Here is a 21,879-nt window from a genome sequence, read left to right on the forward strand (position 1 = left end):
GCTAAAATCTTTAAAAGACTTATTAATCAAGAACCAGAAGGCCCAGGATACTCATATTGGGCCCGTGATATGCTGGGATGAAGGGCTTCTAGGTTTTTCAAATAAATGACCTTGATCTTCATTCAAGGTCACAGGGGTCAAATAGGCTAAAATCTACAACTATGTTGTATTTTGCTAATAGTCAGATGACTGTTAAGGCTCATGGGCCTCTTGTTTCTCTTTTTAACATTCAAACAGCCGTCGAAGGAGACAATAAAATAACTACAAATCTACTGTCAGATAGTATACATGTTAACAGGAGTGACAATGTGAGCAATGTTTGATTACAATTTTGCAAAGATACTTTCATGCATGTTATCTTCAAGTTGAAATGTATTAGTGTAACATGATTGACAAATGCAAGCAATACTTGAACAGAATTGTTGCTGCAGAAATCTTCATGAGCTTAATGCAATGAAATCAGCATCAATTGGCTTGTTAAATAAAAATTAAATAAAAATGATAACAAAGAATGTAAATATATTGAGTTAAATGTAAAGGTTTCTTTAAAACATTAATGACATAAGAAAATACAAATCAGTCATCCTGACTACAAAAATAACTATTTATTTAAAACATATTATATTCAATCAAACTTGGCAATGGTACAGAGAAACAGTTTTGGTAAAATACATTTGTCATCAATAGATCTTTATTTAGGTTCACTGGTATTAAGTCGAGGAAAAAGTGGCATTTCACAAGCTAAGTGTGAATGTCCAGATGTCTACGCATACTCTTGCATTACCCTTGTGCAACACTTCGGTATCTTTAACAGATTTTCCACTAGTTCTAGGAAGATTGTACCTTTGTACAAATTTAGTTATAGATGCAGCACATCAAACAATAGTTCACTGCACCATAAACAGCGCAATTTTGTCCAAGGACTATTCGGTGATGCTAGAAATTAAAATATGTAAATAAAAATAAATGTTGGAACAAAACAAAAAATTAAATCGCTTCTATGCCATAGTCTCGTTCACAAAAAAAGAGATATGTGGAGGGGTCAACAAAATTGAAAATCGCTTCTATCTGTGGGTCTCCCAATTTCAAAGTGCCTTCCCCCCCTTCCCCCCCCTACTATATATGTTTTTCTGGAACAGCCCTTAATATTTCCATTGTAGTTTAAATTTATGTTCTTTTTTAAGTAAATACAAAAATATTCAAGCCTTAATTAACTATCTTGGTTCATACAAAATTTTTGGATGATTTAATTTCAATTTTGGGATATTTAAGGCTTGAATTTGGAAAAAAAAATTATTTGATGTCATTGGAAATGGGTTCGAATTTCAGTCCCAAATCTTGCAAATGGCAAATATACATTTATGTACATGGCCAAAACTATATTACATATATACATTGCATTGTCAATGGCCGAGATTTGATACATATCATGATCATCGGATATCAAAAACAGCATTAATACTTGCGCAGTGATCATGAATATCAAATAATGTTCTGTATATTTCCCATCTACTCTAATGGTCAGCCAAAGGCATTAAGGTATATATATATACATCAACGTTAATTGTTAAAATCATGGTCACTTATCCTCGAAACGAAAAACAAATATTTTTCCCGAAGAGATACAATATTGGGACTATTGGAGGCTTCCCTCCTTACTCGTTCAACAAAGTCCTCCACTAAGTCTAAACCGGTTGTCTCTCAATCACAACACGATCACCATCGTCAATTTGGTTAGAACTACTTGGCTCAACATCTTGAAGGCTTAAACCAAAGGAATTCAATTTCTCTGCAATGCTGTCTCTAATCACACTCCCTGAATAAATTTCCCTCACAGGAGTATGATCCAAAGATCTTTCATCTGTCATACCTTCAAACCAAATCTGGTTTGGAGAGCGATTTCTCTCTGTCCTCAGTCTATGATTGTTCCACGCCGTCCTCATACGATCTAGTGCAGAATTGATTTCGGGCAAGTAAACAAGATGGATGGCCGTGATATGAATCGGATTGTCAGGGTCAAGTACCTTCTCATCTTCTAATTCGTAAAAGGTCCTATAAAAATGTTCAATTACATCCTTGTGGACATCTCTCCAAAGCCGTTCAACACGTTGATTATGCTGAGAACGTCCAGTGAGACAGCCATTCTCTCCCTCCCTCATTAAGTTCATGAAGAGCGCCACCTGGACATTCTCTCCTCCCTTATCTGCCCTGATGCGTGATGGAAGTCCATATTCTAATACTCCATCAACCACAAGTCTCAAAACAGTAGCTGACTTGTTATTTGTTCCAGCCCTGAGATAGATGATCAGTCTTGAAAATCCATCAATACACCCATGTGTAGCGATTCCCCATCTACAAATTAAAAAGATGACTTTATTTTATTAAAATGTTTCAATTCTGTCAATAAATTTTCCCTACAATTATGCTTTCTTTCTTCATATGTTCATTTTCTTCTTTGCTAACAGACATAAGCATAAAAAAATTTCCAAAACAGCTTGAGGTCCAGTGTTTTTCCTGCCTATATATTTGGGGCCGGAATTCGGCCCCATTCCCAATTGTATTTCTTGTTATTTTTTCCCAAATCTATGTCTAAATTTCCCAAATCAGTGAGTTGAAGCGTATTTTGTGTGACGAAACCAAAAAAATCTGGAAATCCCAAGTCTGAACATTGTATTTTAGCATACATTCTTATACTTGTTTCTTAGAGAAGGATAATTGTTTATTTCTACCTTTTCCAAAATTTCCATAAACACAGTTAAAAATTTTCCCAATTTCCTACTTTTATCGCACAAAAATTCCCAATTTTCACCAGGTGGCAATTTCCCAAAATACCCAGGAAAAACACTGAGGTCAACTTTAACAAACAAAGCAAATTAAGAAAAAATCGATTTAAGACCAAAATTCCTTTCAATAGGATATTCCATATTACAGAGTTAGCTCCCTTGAGGGTACATATCCATTGTGATGTCTTTTATTTTGTGGGCAAAATTCACGGTATTTTCTATGAAAAGTACAACGTTACAATGGCAAACAATGTCAATCAATACCTACTCACAAGGGTAGATAATTCTGTTATAGGCAAATGCAGAATATATATAATAAATTATGTTTTAAAAAAAATTCTGAAAAGGGACAATGCAATGAGACTTATTCTGTGACTACAAAATCATATAGCAAAATATAGAATAATAATAATGTTCAACACATTCCTTATGAAAAATAAAACATAAAAAATATTAACCCATCCCATAATCATTAATTATGATAGTGTTAAATATTTTCTACTCTTGGAAATCTAAATTGTATGCTAAATAAAGCAGGAACAATTTGTTTGGTATACACATACCTGAGCCAGTGTCACTTAAGTTGAACTACTGGACTAGCTGATTAAATTGTTTTTCAGACAATATCATGCACCTAACAAGGTAAACATGTTTTAAAACAAGTGTTTTGAAAAGTTCTAGAGAAAAGTTTTGTAACTTTTTCAATTTTTTTTTCCGTATACATTCTTAGAATACAGCAGTAAGCTTAGATATAATTTGTTCATCCACAATTAGAATCCTTCTCATGCATTCTATATATATATATAGAGTCTTATTCTGTTTTTTATCACACACACACACACACACACACACCCACACACACAACTCCTCACGCACATCTAGAGAAAAGTTGGTTTGAATTATTAATTACTCCACTGGCATGCACATGACACCACTATGTAATGGCAAACAGTACACGAGTTTTAACATTATGATAATAAACACATGTTGAGTGATCTGTCAAACAAGAGTTATTTTTGAATAGCAATTGTGAGCAACAAGTTTTTTGATGTATGAGCTCACCTAACAAGACGCATGTGTCCATCTATATGCCAAAGGCTGTTGGGGACAGGCACACGGTAAACTCGACGACGTATAGACTGACTCCACCTCTGGGCTGCAGCTGGGGGATCAACTGCTGTCAGGGTTTCTCTCACTCTTCTTCTTTGCACTTGGATCCCTTCTGCCATCAAGAATCCATGCATCATCTAGGTATTTAAAAAATGTATTTACCAATAGTGTCCAAATGTTTATGATAATCGGTGTCTAAGTCACATACAATTTTTACTATTGCAGTCTACAAATGAAATAGTATTGTTCACTATTGCATTCTGATTTCTGTGAATGGGACATATATATTCAGAGCTTGAAAGGATAATCAGATCACAATTCTGTTTATGCCTTTATCTTATTACCATTATTGCTATACCAGGGCTTTTTCCAAGCATGATTTGGGGCCGAAAATCGGCCCCATTCCCCATGGCAAAACCTCTAAATTTTTCCCAATTCAACCCCTAAAATTTCCCAAAATCAAAGTTTCTTGATTACTATCCAAAAATATTGCATGAACTTAGTTGGTTAAGGCTTTAAATATTTGTGAATTGGCTTCAAAAAAGTATATATCTTTATTGTTATGCTTTATTTCATATTTCATAATTTTCCCAAATCTTGGTTTTGTCGCACGTTTACCAAATTCAAAGACACAGGCCCCATTCCAAAAGCAGTGAGAAAAAGCCTTGTATACAATAACTGGCAGGTTACACATTTAATATGTCAAAAATGCTTCTGAAAGTAATGGAATTCCTACATAGTCAAACATATATATATATATATATATATATATGTAAAATTGTTATGGAATCTAGGTTGGTAGTTGAGTCAGCTGTAACCTAATTTTCTGGTAAAGTGATTTTTTAGGTACATTTGGGGACTAGTACAGGCCCCTTCTCCGGTAATTTTTGTTATATTTTCCCAATCTAATGTAAAAATCTTCTCAAATTATCTTCAAAGTCTAAAATATACATGTTTTAAAAAAGATGCAATTTAGTGTTTTCCAAATTGAAAAGGTATATATAGGCCCTGATATTATTGAGTAAGTAAATCACTGGGTAAAGTGGTTACAGTTCGGTCAATCTGATTAAAATACAGATCCTTATTATCACGAAGTTTGATAGAGGATCTGAGAAAATCCTATTAGGGTTCATGTCACGGTGACCTTTGGAAATGGCCAATCAAATTGTTACCTGCAAATTCTTGACAGTGAATCTCAGAGGGAAGAAATAGTTTGAAAAAAAATGTCACAGTTATTTTCGTGTACGTAGTCATCACGCCCCAAAGCTAATTGAATTTGTATACTTGGAAGAAACATAGTTTTATTTCATTTGATGTAGCATGATGTAGAAAATGCATGTGATTTTTAAGTATACATCCCTTATGGGATGTTGTCAGATCCTCTATTTAACAGAGGTTATATTTATAAGGATCTGTAGTTTAATCAGATGGCAGTTTGGCAAATCTGATCTGGTTAAACAGCTGGCATTTCTGTTATTGTTTCAGAACTAATGATAATGTTTAGTTTTGAAAAATTATTTTTTGAATTAAAACACATAGGTAATAACAATGAACAAAAAAAAAACAAAGATTTTAACTTAGCAGTTGCAAGTTATATATATATGTATTTAGCAAACTGACTCAAATCCCTGTAACCCATTTTTTTACTACTTTTAAGAAAGAACAGATAAGCTAGTAGGTGAAGAGAATGATAGACATATGCATGTCATAATTCAATGACAATTACCTCATTTCCAGAATTTGGATGAGAATTATGAAGAGTCTCAACTGTGTTGTATAAGTCAGCATCACTAATATCTGAATACTTCAAATCTCGTACTGACAGGCCATGGGACTTGAGTAGCTTATATATAAGTACCGCTGTCACATAGGATAAGTATCCCCCATAGGATATGTACCCGGATACTTATCCTATGCATAGGATATGTATCCCCCCCATAGGATAAGTATCCGCCCCTAGTGGCATCAAACCTAATCTACGTATGACAGTTGAAAATAATGATTTTATCTCATAGAAAGTAAAAATAACTTTATTTTAAGAATGAAGAACTTAAAAGAAGTACTTTTAAATATTCATGTTGAAATGATTTAAAAGTTTTTAAATGTATGCAATTTATGATAAATGGTTATATCCAACCTAGTGGTTTCAAATAAATCTTTAACTATATTTTTAACACTATATATATCATATCTAATTACATTATTATTGTCATAAACTGGTACAATGAATTAGTTTAATTAAAAGGGTTTAATTAGTTTAATTATGTGGTTACAAATATATGTATGTATATATTGCAAGACAGATTTGAAAGTTGTTAACTTTTATGCAGATTGGTTTTCACTTATTGTATTATAACTGGTACCAATTACCTGTAAGGTCTACTTATCACTTACACAACAATTTATCCATCAAAGACAATAGGCCTATAGGCCAGAGGCATCAGAGTACCTGTCATGAATGAGATGTGAGGTATATTTATGTAGAATACACAGGCTTGTGTCCAGGCTTGACAGGTGACCATGTGGAGGTTTATATTAAATCATTGAGTCTTAATCTTGATGACTTCAAGTTTATCTGTTGATCAAAAATATATGAATAAAGAATATTGAAAAAAACATATAATCACAATCAATTGTTTATAGCTTTTAGCAATTATATAATTTTAGTTCATATATATACAGTACAAATGAATGTTCTTGACTTTCCACTCCCCTAACTTGTGTAAAATATTTATATCTACATTGTGAAATAACAACCTGCAATCTTATTTACTAATTAATCAGCATTGCTCATTTAATATACTTTAATATATCTTCAATTATTTGAAAACTAAAAAACTTTTTAAATAAGTAACTGTTTAAACACTAACAATTTTCTAATTTATAAAATTAACCTTACATAATCTATTCATGAAACCACCAGATAATTTGTCAATAAAGGAATAAAAGATAAATAAGTATTAATTACTTAAAGATGCTCCACTGCTGACAAATGGTATTTTTTTACTATCAAAAACAGGACCAGACGATTTAGTATTTTTCTTCAGTTACAAAAGCTACTTACTTTACACCATTACCACCATTGAAAAGTTTGAGCTTCTAATGTTACTTTAATTTAAAAATATGAAAAATGATTAATTGCATCCGAAAAAATTCAGTGGGATTATATCCTATATGGAATGAAGAACTGATTGTGCGTGCACCAAAGACAAAATAAATTATTTTATATAATTTTTTGTGTTATTTAGACACATATATACACGATTAATCACCAATTACTGTTCAAACGATGAATGTCATTTATGCTCTGTTGGCGGTGGAGCATCTTTAAGTTTTTGATGTGTGTGAAATTTTGGTTGTGTGGTTTATAATAGACTTCAGAATTTTCCCCAATAAACCATTAAATCAATTGAAGTAAACGCAAGTTAATTTCTTCCTTTAGCATTATTTTGAACCATTCTAAAAAAATGAAATTATCTTTAGCGGGTAGGATTTGTATCCCCTCTAAGCCATGTCAGATAAGTCAATATCTATAGCCATAGGATATGTATCCCCCCTAATCTATGTCAGATAAGTCAATATCTATAGCCATAGGATAAGTATCCCCCCTAACCTATGTCAGATTAGTCAATATCTATAGCCATAGGATAAGTATCCCCCTAACCTATATCAGATAAGTCAATATGTATAGCCATAGGATATGTATCCCCCCTAATCTATGTCAGATAAGTCAATATCAGATAAGTCAATATCTATAGCCGTAGGATATGTATCCCCCCTAACCTATATCAGATAAGTCAATATCTATAGCCATAGGATATGTATCCCCCTAACCTATGTCAGATAAGTCAATATCTATAGCCATAGGATATGTATCCCCCCTAACCTATATCAGATAAGTCAATATCTATAGCCATAGGATATGTATCCCCCCTAATCTATGTCAGATAAGTCAATATCTATAGCCATAGGATATGTATCCCCCATAACCTATATCAGATAAGTCAATATCTATAGCCATAGGATATGTATCCCCCCTAACCTATATCAGATAAGTCAATATCTATAGCCATAGGATAAGTATCCCCCCTAACCTATGTCAGATAAGTCAATATCTATAGCCATAGGATATGTATCCCCCCTAACCTAGGTCAGATAAGTCAATATCTATAGCCATAGGATATGTATCCCCCCTAACCATCCTATGTCAGATAAGTCAATATCTATAGCCATAGGATATGTATCCCCCCTAACCTATATCAGATAAGTCAATATCTATAGCCGTAGGATATGTATCCCCCCTAATCTATGTCAGATAAGTCAATATCTATAGCCATAGGATATGTATCCCCCCTAATCTATGTCAGATAAGTCAATATCTATAGCCATAGGATATGTATCCCCCCTAACCTATGTCAGATAAGTCAATATCAGATAAGTCAATATCTATAGCCATAGGATATGTATCCCCCCTAACCTATATCAGATAAGTCAATATCTATAGCAGTAGGATATGTATCCCCATAACCTATGTCAGATAAGTCAATAACCTATATCAGATAAGTCAATATCTATAGCCGTAGGATATGTATCCCCCCTAACCTATGTCAGATAAGTCAATATCTATAGCCATAGGATATGTATCCCCCCTAAGCCATGTCAGATAAGTCAATATCTATAGCCATAGGATATGTATCCCCCCTAATCTATGTCAGATAAGTCAATATCTATAGCCATAGGATATGTATCCCCCCTAATCTATGTCAGATAAGTCAATATCTATAGCCATAGGATATGTATCCCCCCTAACCTATATCAGATAAGTCAATATCTATAGCCATAGGATATGTATCCCCCCTAACCTATGTCAGATAAGTCAATATCTATAGCCATAGGATAAGTATCCCCCTCACCTATGTCATATCAGTCAATATCTATAGCCATAGGATATGTATCCCCCCTAACCCATGTCAGATAAGTCAATATCTATAGCCATAGGATATGTATCCCCCCTAACCTATATCATATAAACCAATATCTATAGCCATAGGATATGTATCCCCCCTAATCTATGTCAGATAAGTCAATATCGATAGCCATAGGATATGTCCAGTCAATATCTATAGCCATAGGATAAGTATCCCCCCTAACCTATATCAGATAAGTCAATATCTATAGCCATAGGATATGTATCCCCCCTAATCTATGTCAGATAAGTCAATATCTATAGCCATAGGATATGTATCCCCCCTAACCTATATCAGATAAGTCAATATCTATAGCCATAGGATATGTATCCCCCCTAATCTATGTCAGATAAGTCAATATCTATAGCCGTAGGATATGTATCCCCCCTAACCTATATCAGATAAGTCAATATCTATAGCCATAGGATATGTATCCCCCCTAAGCCATGTCAGATAAGTCAATATCTATAGCCATAGGATATGTATCCCCCCTAATCTATGTCAGATAAGTCAATATCTATAGCCATAGATATGTATCCCCCATAATCCTATATCAGATAAGTCAAGTCAATATCTATAGCCATAGGATATGTATCCCCCCTAACTTATGTCAGATAAGTCAATATCAGATAAATCAATATCTATAGCCATAGGATATGTATCCCCCCTAACCTATATCAGATTATAAGTCAATATCTATAGCCATAGGATATGTATCCCCCCTAACCTATGTCAGATAAGTCAATATCTATAGCCATAGGATATGTATCCCCCCTAAGCCATGTCAGATAAGTCAATATCTATAGCCATAGGATATGTATCCCCCCCTAATCTATGTAGGATATGTATCCCCCCTAAGCTATGTCAGATAAGTCAATATCTATAGCCATAGGATATGTATCCCCCCTAATCTATGTCAGATAAGTCAATATCTATAGCCATAGGATATGTATCCCCCATAACCTATATCAGATAAGTCAATATCTATAGCCATAGGATATGTATCCCCCCTAACCTATGTCAGATAAGTCAATATCAGATAAATCAATATCTATAGCCATAGGATATGTATCCCCCCTAACCTATATCAGATTATAAGTCAATATCTATAGCCATAGGATATGTATCCCCCCTAATCTATGTCAGATAAGTCAATATCTATAGCCATAGGATATGTATCCCCCCTAACCTATATCAGATAAGTCAATATCTATAGTCATAGGATATGTATCTCCCCTAAACTATATCAGATAAATCAATATCTATAGCCATAGGATATGTATCCCCCTAACCTATATCAGATAAGTCAATATCAGATTAGGGGGGATACATATCCTATGGCTATAGATATTGACTTATCTGACATAGGTTAGGGGAGATACATATCCTATGACTATAGATATTGACTTATCTGACATGGCTTAGAGGGGATACATATCCTATGGCTATAGATATTGACTTATAATCTGATATAGGTTAGGGGGGATACATATCCTATGGCTATAGATATTGATTTATCTGATATTGACTTATCTGACATAGGTTAGGGGGGATACATATCCTATGGCTATAGATATTGACTTATCTGACATAGGTTAGGGGGGATACATATCCTATGGCTATAGATATTGACTCATCTGACATAGATTAGGGGGGATACATATCCTATGGCTATAGATATTGACTTATCTGATATAGGTTAGGGGGGATACATATCCTATGGCTATAGATATTGACTTATCTGACATAGGTTAGGGGGGATACATATCCTATGGCTATAGATATTGACTTATCTGACATAGGTTAGGGGGATACATATCCTATGGCTATAGATATTGACTTATCTGACATAGATTAGGGGGGATACATATCCTATGGCTATAGATATTGACTTATCTGACATAGGTTAGGGGGGATACATATCCTATGGCTATAGATATTGACTTATCTGATATAGAATAGGGGGGATACATATCCTATGGCTATAGATATTGACTTATCTGACATAGATAAGGGGGGATACATATCCTACGGCTATAGATATTGACTTATCTGATATAGGTTAGGGGGGATACTTATCCTATGGCTATAGATATTGACTTATCTGATATAGGTTAGGGGGGATACATATCCTATGGCTATAGATATTGATTTATCTGATATAGGTTAGGGGGGATACATATCCTATGGCTATAGATATTGACTTATCTGATATAGGTTAGGGGGGATACATATCCTATGGCTATAGATATTGACTTATCTGATATAGATTAGGGGGGATACATATCCTATGGCTATAGATATTGACTTATCTGACATAGATTAGGGGGGGATACATATCCTATGGCTATAGATATTGACTTATCTGATATAGGTTAGGGGGATACATATCCTATGGCTATAGATATTGACTTATCTGACATAGATTAGGGGGGATACATATCCTATGGCTATAGATATTGACTTATCTGACATAGGTTAGGGGGGATACATATCCTATGGCTATAGATATTGACTTATCTGATATAGGTTAGGGGGGATACATATCCTATGGCTATATATATATTGACTTATCTGACATAGATTAGGGGGGATACATATCCTATGGCTATAGATATTGACTTATCTGACATAGATTAGGGGGGGATACATATCCTATGGCTATAGATATTGACTTATCTGATATAGGTTAGGGGGGATACATATCCTATGGCTATAGATATTGACTTATCTGATATAGGTTAGGGGGGATACATATCCTATGGCTATAGATATTGACTTATCTGACATGGGTTAGGGGGGATACATATCCTATGGCTATAGATATTGACTTATCTGACATAGGTTAGGGGGGATACATATCCTATGGCTATAGATATTGACTTATAATCTGATATAGGTTAGGGGGGATACATATCCTATGGCTATAGATATTGACTTATCTGATATAGGTTATGGGGATACATATCCTATGGCTATAGATATTGACTTATCTGACATAGGTTAGGGGGGGATACATATCCTATGGCTATAGATATTGACTTATCTGATATAGGTTAGGGGGGATACATATCCTATGGCTATAGATATTGACTTATCTGATATAGGTTAGGGGGGATACATATCCTATGGCTATAGATATTGACTTATCTGATATAGATTAGGGGGGATACATATCCTATGGCTATAGATATTGACTTATCTGATATAGATTAGGGGGGATACATATCCTATGGCTATAGATATTGACTTTATCTGATATAGGTTAGGGGGGATACATATCCTATGGCTATAGATATTGGCTTATCTGATATAGATTAGGGGGGATACATATCCTATGGCTATAGATATTGACTTATCTGATATAGGTTAGGGGGGATACATATCCTATGGCTATAGATATTGACTTATCTGACATAGGTGAGGGGGATACTTATCCTATGGCTATAGATATTGACTTATCTGACATAGGTGAGGGGGATACTTATCCTATGGCTATAGATATTGACTTATCTGACATAGATTAGGGGTTATACTTGTCCTACGACTATAGATAATTGTCTTATCTAATATAGGTTTGTGAAATACTTAAAACATGACTATATATATATTGACTATAGTTTATCCAATACAATGAAATTCATGACGAGAATAATTCGTATAAATGACTTATAATGATAATTATTAAATCATTATTCTTGATTTATTAATTCTAATTAATCTCATACCTAGTAATTTTATTGAAAAAAATCATATCTTTGCGCATGTCTGAATGGGTCATTATCATAAATTGTCTTATTTCCATTAAGAGTTCTTTTTTTTTTTGATATTTTCATTAATTTATTCATATCAACCATTATTAAAGAAGGAAATAGAAACAAGATAAGTTATTGGTAAAATATTTGATAAAAAGATGCAATTTTGGACGCTTTGATCCTTTACAGTTGCATGCATACATGTATGATATCCACTATTGAGTATCAATACAGCTGACATAGAAATTCCATGACATTTTTAGATCAAATTATTTCTTCATTTAAAGTCAAATAAGATCAATAGATCAATGTAGAAGAATGTATGGCAATTAAACATTTAATTCACCATTTGAAATATTTCTTTAGTATAAACAAAGTACTGGTGCAAAAGTTAAGTAATATATAGCACAGAAGTTTTTAGTAATATAATTAAAACACATGATTTTTCCATCATGATACCATAAATATAAACTTTATAGTGATAGTTATAGCTGTATCAGATTTCATACCTATACCATTTATGATTACGTTACGTTCATGGATACACTTACTGATTTGTATAATTTGATATTTACTTAATTCTTTTAAATTTAGGGTGCTTTAAAGGATGCTGTTGATTGTATGAGAAATATACAATCTTGGACTCGTATATAGTTCCTGTTACTTTTATAACCTAGCTGTTCCTAAATAATAAAAAATCAATATATTTTTGTCAATGATTTAAACTTAAGAAAATTTTCAAATAATGAAATATTGAAATTCTTTCACTAACTTTCAAAGTTTCTCAGGAGATTTCTATGGAAAATATTGAACTTGCTGTCCAAATCATAAAATAAAATGTTCATAGTGGTGTTTTTAGAAGAATCATTTCTAAAGTTAACAAGAATTATTTATAATATATCTTATTCCAAAAATGGCCTAGCTTGATCATGACATCTTTTTTATCTACTTATTTTTTTTTTAATTGTAAAAACTACTAGGACAGAAAAAAATTAAGTTATTATTTTTTTTTAAATTGAGCTATTATTTTTTTATCACAATTAATTATTTCTCGCTCAGTTATACAATTGTAAACATACTGTATATAGCTATTAATACTTGTATGGTATGTTCGCGCCGATAAAAGAAGTTTTTCTCTATCAAAAAGTGACAATTTCTTATATTGACTCATATGGAATTTGATCTGCTTATTTATTTATGCATGTTAAATCTATGATATAATAAAAATACTTACAAGTACATGCTGTGGCCATTTTCTCTTATCTGTTGGACTTTGAAGAAACTCGATGTATTGATTAATCACTTCTATCTCCATGTTGCCAGCTTCAGGTTCTTCTCAGCAATGACTTTTAGTTGTAATTGTATTGTTTTACCTGATCCTATGATATCTACCTGTGTGAACAGGTCATTTCCAGGTGATAATGCTTAAAACAACATTCTGCCACCCAAGACAGATTCCCCATCTAACTATCATAGCCGCATGCCAACAGTGCCCTCAGGTGATACCAGGGTATTGTTTTCTTTTAATTGATATACTTTTCAATCAATGTCAATAATTATTGTTTATTTCAACAATGTTATGAGTCTGCATGCTGTTTAAAAATACACATTATTCAGTTTTACTGGAAAATAAAAAAAAAAAAATAAGAAACAAACAAGAATTGATAAAACCAGCAGTTTTAAATATGTATTTTGCAAATATATTTCTTTTCAAACTTTTTCCTTTTGAATTTTACTAGTATGCGAATTTTGAGATTTTTTTTCTGGGGGGGATACTTATCCTATGGGGGGGATACATATCCTATGGCCACATTTTGTATCCGGATACTTATCCTATGGCCTGTTTTAGTACCCGGATACATATCCTATGCATAGGATTTGTATCCGGGTACATATCCTATGGGGGATACAAATCCCACATGACACCGGACTGCAATTCAGTTGATGTGCAATTGCCTTAGCAGTGAAGCCATGTTGAAGCTGCGTTTTCACAAACTGGAGGTCAATTTCTTTTGAAGGACGGCCACGTGCTCTGTGTGATCCTATATCAATAGAAAAAAATAAAAAATGGTAAACTGAGTTACAAGTTAAACAAGATCTACCTAGTATTTATAGGTTAATGTATTATTAATTGTAAGGTTAAATGAAAACATATCCATATTCAGAACCTCACAGAACATAACCTAGCTAGTTCAGAAGTATTTATTTTATCAGGTTGGGGACACTCCTATATATGCGGGATAGTCCTGCATTTGAGTAATATTATAATATAAGTATATATAGCAGTCCTGTATTTTGAGGGATCATTTATATAATAATTTTAAGTAGTATAAAATTATGCGAGAGTGTCCACAACGTTAACCTGTTTAAATAAGTGAGATGGTGCGTAACGAAAAATATGACACTTCAGACATATTCAATTCTTTTTTAATGTATTTTCATACTTTGACTGAAAATTATTGTAGCAAACACAAATATTTTCATTTATACTAGCTGTAAAGGATTTATATGTATGAAGGATTCGTCACTCTCTCTTTACAGAATAAAAACTGTTTTTCTCAACAAATATACTTGTCTTATGGAGTCAAAAGAAATATGAATGTAAAGACAAAGCTTACTAATTTCATGATGTCTAGTCCTTGTTTTAAGGACAGAAGATTTTGAGGAAATGTAAATTTTCATTTTAAAAAAAATGACAGCTCATGAAATGACGACCCGCTTCAGAAAGTAAGACGTTACAGTAAACCACCAATTTGCGTATTATACGCAAACTACAGTATTATACCCCAATTGGAGTATGGATTTGTTACTGTTATGGATTTTTTTCGAGGACAACTGTAAAAATGACAATGATTGTGAAAAAATGTTTTAATGGAAAATATAGGCCAAAGGGACACAGTTCTTACTATAATATTGTTGATAACTTGATATACCTATACACTGCACATCATCATGCAAAAATAATTGATTGTATATAAAACAAAACTTAATACGGATATTTAATATTTTTAGCAGGTGACAAAAAATGTAAAATTTGAGCCTTGTTCCCCCTTAAAACCTTTTAAAAAGCGGCTTTAATTTGTAGATAGCCCATATTTATCCCATATATTTATCTTGGTTGGAATTATTATCAAATCTTTTCTGAGCACCAGCTAAGATAAGGGCTAATACCGCTTTTAGCCGCTTTAAAGATGCTCCACCGCCGACAGAGCATAAATGATATTCATCATTTGAACAATAATTGGTGTTTAATCGTGTATATATATATGTCTAATTAACACAAAAAAATAATATAAAATAACTAATTTTGCCTTTGGTGCATGCGCAATCAGTACTTCATTCTATATAGGATATAGTGACACGGAATATTTTCAGGATGCAATTAATTATTTTTCATATTTTTTTTAACTTCAAGTAAAATAAGAAGCTCAAACTTTTCAATGGTGTAAAGTAAGTAACTTTTTTAACTGAAGAAAATTACTAAATCGTCTGCTACTGTTTTTGATAGTGAAAAAATACCATTTGTCAGCGGTGGAACATCTTTAATTTATTTTTTTTCCAAATATTGTGTTTTTGTTTTGAGTTGGTCTAGGACGCATGCGCAGCGCCAGTTTTGAAAATCCTATCAAAAAGTAAAACGTGAAAAACGTTTGATACGGTGGTTCTAGCAGTCGTTGGGTGATATGATGATCATATTTGAGTAAAAACAATATCATTCTAATAAAGAACTTACTCGTTTCTTCAAGTTGTACTTCTTCAACGGCGGAACCTTGTTCGGCAGATGTGGAATGATCGCGATCGACGAGAGCTAACAAATCATCCAGGGCAGCGTGGACATCGACAAACTGTAAAGCATCTGTGGAGGAAACACGGTCTAAGTTTTCCTTGGAGTGTCTAATAATGTCTCTAAGGTGATGCCTGTTGGGATTACCTTGAAGTAGTTGATTTGATACCGTTCGAATATTTCTCTGAATTGCTGATAGCACGTCGTCGGCCATTTTCTTTTTCGCAATATGGCTGTACAAGCTTGTCGGGAACACAGATGGACTAGCCTAACCCATTATAAATATAAGGGGATGGCAGGTGGAATATTGGAAATACGCTTTACTTATCTACAACCGGATTTTTTCAGCTTAAGTTGAATAAGGTTTATTTGCATTATCACTTTTTTCAGCTTAAGTCAAAAAGATTTCAACTTAAGTCAAAAAGATTTTTTTTTGACTTAAGTGAAAAAAGTGATAATGCAAAAAACCATTTTTTGACTTAAGTTGAAATCTTTTTAACTTAAGTTGAAATCTTTTCAACTTAAGCTAAATAACTTTTTAACTTAAGCTATTATGTATTAAATATCAAAACGGCTTGCCATAGGCTAACTGTCAGTCTTACTGTTGAACAACAAGATAAAAGAATTTAACTGGAAATGTTTGCACAAAATTATTTACACTGAATATAAATTAAGAATCATGAACAGATCCAATGGTAAATGTCACATGTGTAATAACCAGATAGAAACACAAAGTCACATGTTCTACCACTGCCCGTTCGCAAACAGTTATTTCAGTTAATATGTGATTTATTAGCAAATTTGATCGACACACGTTTAGAAGACAAGGACATTTTGATTGGTGTAGACGACGATGAAAATCCGTTTGTCAGTACAATAACTTTCACTTTTAAGGTTCATGTAATGGCTTTAAACAGTGATATTTTGCAAGCCTAAAAATTATTTTAATTGATACAAGTGCTCTTATATACACTATAAGGTACTCTGAACATGACAAGAAGAATATTTACGAAAAAAATAGTTAAAATGTGGACTTTGAGGCTCTTTCCGGAAATTTGCATTTTTCGCCCCAAACAGATTGTTTGAACTATTTTTTTTCGTGAAGAGTCTTCTTGTTATGTTCAGAGTACCTTATGGTGTCTATAAAAACATTTGTATCAATTGAGATGGCTTCTTATATGCGATATTTTCGATCCGCCATTTATAGCAGCCATTTGCATTTACTACACTAGGCTCCTGCGCTATTTGCTGGTCCGATTTTGCCAAACAAACTGTTGGAGTACCTGGCATATTCACAACTGAACACAATGGCATGATTATTTGGTTCCATCAATGCAATTCACACGAGTTCTATGTCTTCTCCAGAAATATACATTTTTCTCATATTTTACTGTATTTTACACGCAGCTTCACAAATTACATATCAACAGTAAGACTGACAGTTAGCCAGGGTATATACCAACAATTAATGAAATTAGTTCTGTTCAATTGCAGCACAGTAATGAGTTTTAGGCTTGCAAAATATCACTGTTTAAAGCCATTACATGAACCTTAAAAGTGAAAGTTATTGTACTGACAAACGGATTTTCATCGTTGTCTACACCAATCAAAATGTCCTTGTCTTCTAAACGTGTGTCGATCAAATTTGCTAATAAATCACATATTAACTGAAATAACTGTGTTGCGAACGGGCAGTGGTAGAACATGTGACTTTGTGTTTCTATCTGGTTATTACACATGTGACATTTACCATTGGATCTGTTCATGATTCTTAATTTATATTCAGTGTAAATAATTTTGTGCAAACATTTCCAGTTAAATTATTTTATCTTGTTGTTTGTTGCTGTCATTTTACCTAAACTGTTTGTCCAAATTATTTTCCAATTAAATGTTCTTTGAAATTCAGTTTCCCATTTAGATTCTGCTTTTGGTCTATTGTTTGGTAACATGACCTGTTGTATCAGTTGGATTTTAAAATCTTTTGAATTCATTGTTTTAGTGTTACATTTCTGTCTAAGTAGCAGTTCAAAATTGTCATTAATGGATATAATTTGTTTCGGATTTGATGCTTGAGTATCTACAATCTCTTGGTTATCTTCCTTTACAATTCTAATAAAATTTCTTGGAATTGATTTTTTTATCTGAGCATACTCAGCTATCCAGTTTCTCCTAGATACAAGTTTTTCGAAAAGTCTCTCATTTACTATGAAATCATTATTTTCAATATCCAAATATCTGAAACTTTTTTCATGCCACTTTTTAGAAAAGAAGTGAAGTAAAGCGGTTTACCCTGATATTGAATATGAATATTACCAAAGAGATTTTGGTTAAGTACATCAGTTTTACTGTATACCTGTATTTGTACTTGACTTAAAAATTTGGACCATGCCTTTAGACAATTTAAATAAAATTTAGAAATTGTTTGTTCATTGATTATGCCTTTTAGATCTGAGCAGGAGCACAGAAAGTATTCATAACCAAACTCGTCCAATTTTCTTAAAAAAATGTTTACCAATAATACTCCATTTATCCAAATTTGAATGGAGTATTTTGAAAATTGTTTTTTAACTGTTTACACTGTATGAAGGTTTCAATGTCTATCATTCCCATACCTCCATACTCTATATTACTACAACATATCTTTCTATCTAATTGATGTGTTTTCCAATCCCACAGAAAGTTCCAAATGAGGCTGTTCAATTCTTGTACATATTTCTGGGGAATTCCTCGAGCTTCAATTTCATATCCTATCGTAGATATTATAAAGGTTTTGATAATAAGTATTTTTCCTTTGAATGTAAGATTTCTTGTCTTCCAGATATGTATACATTTTCTAGTTTTGTAATTTTTGTTCTCCATATTTTATCATCATCAATATCATACCCGTGATGGACTCCCAGAGTTTTGACATTTGTTTTAGTCCATTTAATTAAGTCAAAAGTTGGATTTTTATTTCTGGAAGCCCCAATGTATAAACCTTCAGTTTTTTTCGTAGTTTATTTTTGCACCAGACGCCTTTTCATATAATTTCAAAATTTCAAAGGCATGTGTGATGGATTGGTCATTTTCATTATAAAGTTGTGTATCATCTGCAAACATGGTAATTTTTGCTTCTCTATTTTCATGGCTTGGTAGCTTAACACCTTTTATATTTTGATTGGCTCTAATTGCACAGGCAAGAGGCTCGGCTTGAATTATATACAAGAGCGGGGCAATTGGGCAGCCCTGTCGTGCAGATCTTGAAATATCAAAATATTTTGAAATAAATCCATTTGTTTCAATGCAAGTTTTCGAATGTTTTAGAAGCATATATATCCATCCACAGAAAGTGTTCCCAAAATTATTTTTTTTCAAGCAATGCATGACCCATTCCCATTCCATTCTATCAAATGCCTTTTGCTGATCTAAAAAAAATAATTGAGCCATTTGATTTTCCATATCAGAATATTCTATAATATCTTGAATCATTCTATTTGCTTCCATTATATTTCTTCCCGGAACAAAACCAAATTGATCGGGGTGAATTAGTTTTTTAAGAACTGGTTTTAGTCTGTTAGCAAATATTTTAGCAATAATTTTGTAATCAACATTAAGTAATGTAATAGGTCGCCAGTTCTTTATGTCTTCCCGATCACCCTTTTTAAATAATAATTTAATGATTCCTTTGTTTTGAGTTTTTGTGAGTTTGTTGTTGTCAAGTATCTTTTTAATCAATAAGATGAATTCATTTTTTATTACATCCCAATATATCTGGTAGAATTCACTGATTAACCCATCTTCTCCCGGTGTTTTATTTCTCTTAAGTGTTTTAATTGCTTTTTCAATTTCGTTTTGTTCTATAGGTCGGTCAATAAAATTGCGTTCCTCATCTGATAGCCTATTTTCTATGTGTTCTGTTAAATCACTTGCACTCCCTTCATCCCATCCTTCAGACCTAAAAAGGGTTTCATAAAAGGCTATTTGTTCGTCTAGTATATTTTTTATTCCAGTCTTGTACTTACCATCCCTGCCTTTGATTCTGTACCATTGCTTATTTTCACCATTTTTTTTTTCAAGACTAAAAAAATATTTACTAGATTTTTCATTTTCTTCATAAGATTTTACTCTACATCTTATTCGGGCAGCATCACTTTGATTTGTGTAATATTGTTTTTATTTTTATTTTTATTTTATTGATTTCATCCTTGTTCTCAGAATTCTCAATTTCTAGTTTTTCTAACTTTTCTTCAAGATATTTTATTTCCTTTCTTGAAACATTCAGTGTTTTACTTACTTCAATACAGAGTTTCTTAATTTTCAACTTTGTTATATCCCACCACTCTAAGATATCATCATAAAGGTTTATCTCGTCTTTCCAAACTGTCCAGCAGGTGTTAAAAGTGTTCTTAACAATCTGGTTGGAGATAACCTTAAGATTCATTTTCCATGTGCCAGGACCCCTCTCTATTTGTTTTGATAACAGTTTAAAAGATATAAGATCATGGTCACTGTATGGACAGTGTTTAATTTTCTCATAAAAGATATTTGGGTTTAATGTATCTTCAATTAATATCAAATCAATTCTGGATTTCGATTTACCTCTTTGAAATGTGTATCTTATAGTGTTTGGGTTTTTCTCACGCCATATGTCTTTCAGATTATATTGTGACATAAGTGATTTAAGATCTTTGCTACCAATATCAGCAATGTGCGGTCGAGGTAATCTATCTACATTTTTGTCAATGACACAATTAAAATCAATTAAAAGGATAACATCATTCAGCTATAACGAGGTCACATTTTAAGAAGGGTGTCTGGTTGGTATCAAGTAACATTTTGACTTCTCCTGGCGCTGATCTTTCTGCTGGTTTCTCAAGCTTACATCATTTTGTATATTGGTGAGACGTTTTCCTTTTCACATTGTGACTAGTGTAGATGGTTGTCGGTGTGTGTGGTATCTATTACATCAACATTTTAACGTAGTCAATCATATTCATGTATAACATAAACAGTTTAGCAATACATACTGACTTATATATCAAATATATCATATAACATAAACAGTTTAGCAATACATACTGACTTATATATCAAATATAATCATATTACATAAACAGTTTAGCAATTCATAATCACTTATATATCAAATATATCATAATATAACATAAACATTGTTTTTCGCAATATATAGTCACTTATATAAATCTAATCAATATAGTTATTAAGTTTCTATTGAAAATCTTTATTTTAACAATTTTTAAAATCTCAACATTTGGTAAAAAATCAAATATTCAATATCAAAAAGAAAACGAAATCTTTTCATTTACAATTCTTAGCGGGGGATATTAATTTGAGTTTGTCTGTCTGTCTGTCTGTCTGTCTGTCTGTCCTGTCTGTCTGTCTGTCTGTCTGTCTGTCCGTCTGTCTGTCTGTTGTCTGTCTGTCTGTCCGTATGTCTGTAATACTTCGTTTCCGTGCAATAACTGTAAGAAATGTAAACC

General features: G+C 32.7%; 1 pseudogene; it reads right to left on the reverse strand.

The window, feature by feature from the left end:
* Window positions 1–522: 522 nt before the first annotated feature.
* LOC138311719 (uncharacterized) lies at window positions 523–16,792 on the reverse strand (annotated as a pseudogene).
* Window positions 16,793–21,879: the final 5,087 nt, after the last annotated feature.

This window comes from Argopecten irradians, unplaced genomic scaffold (genome assembly GCF_041381155.1).
Source record: "Argopecten irradians isolate NY unplaced genomic scaffold, Ai_NY scaffold_0094, whole genome shotgun sequence".
In the NCBI taxonomy this organism is placed as follows: domain Eukaryota; kingdom Metazoa; phylum Mollusca; class Bivalvia; order Pectinida; family Pectinidae; genus Argopecten; species Argopecten irradians.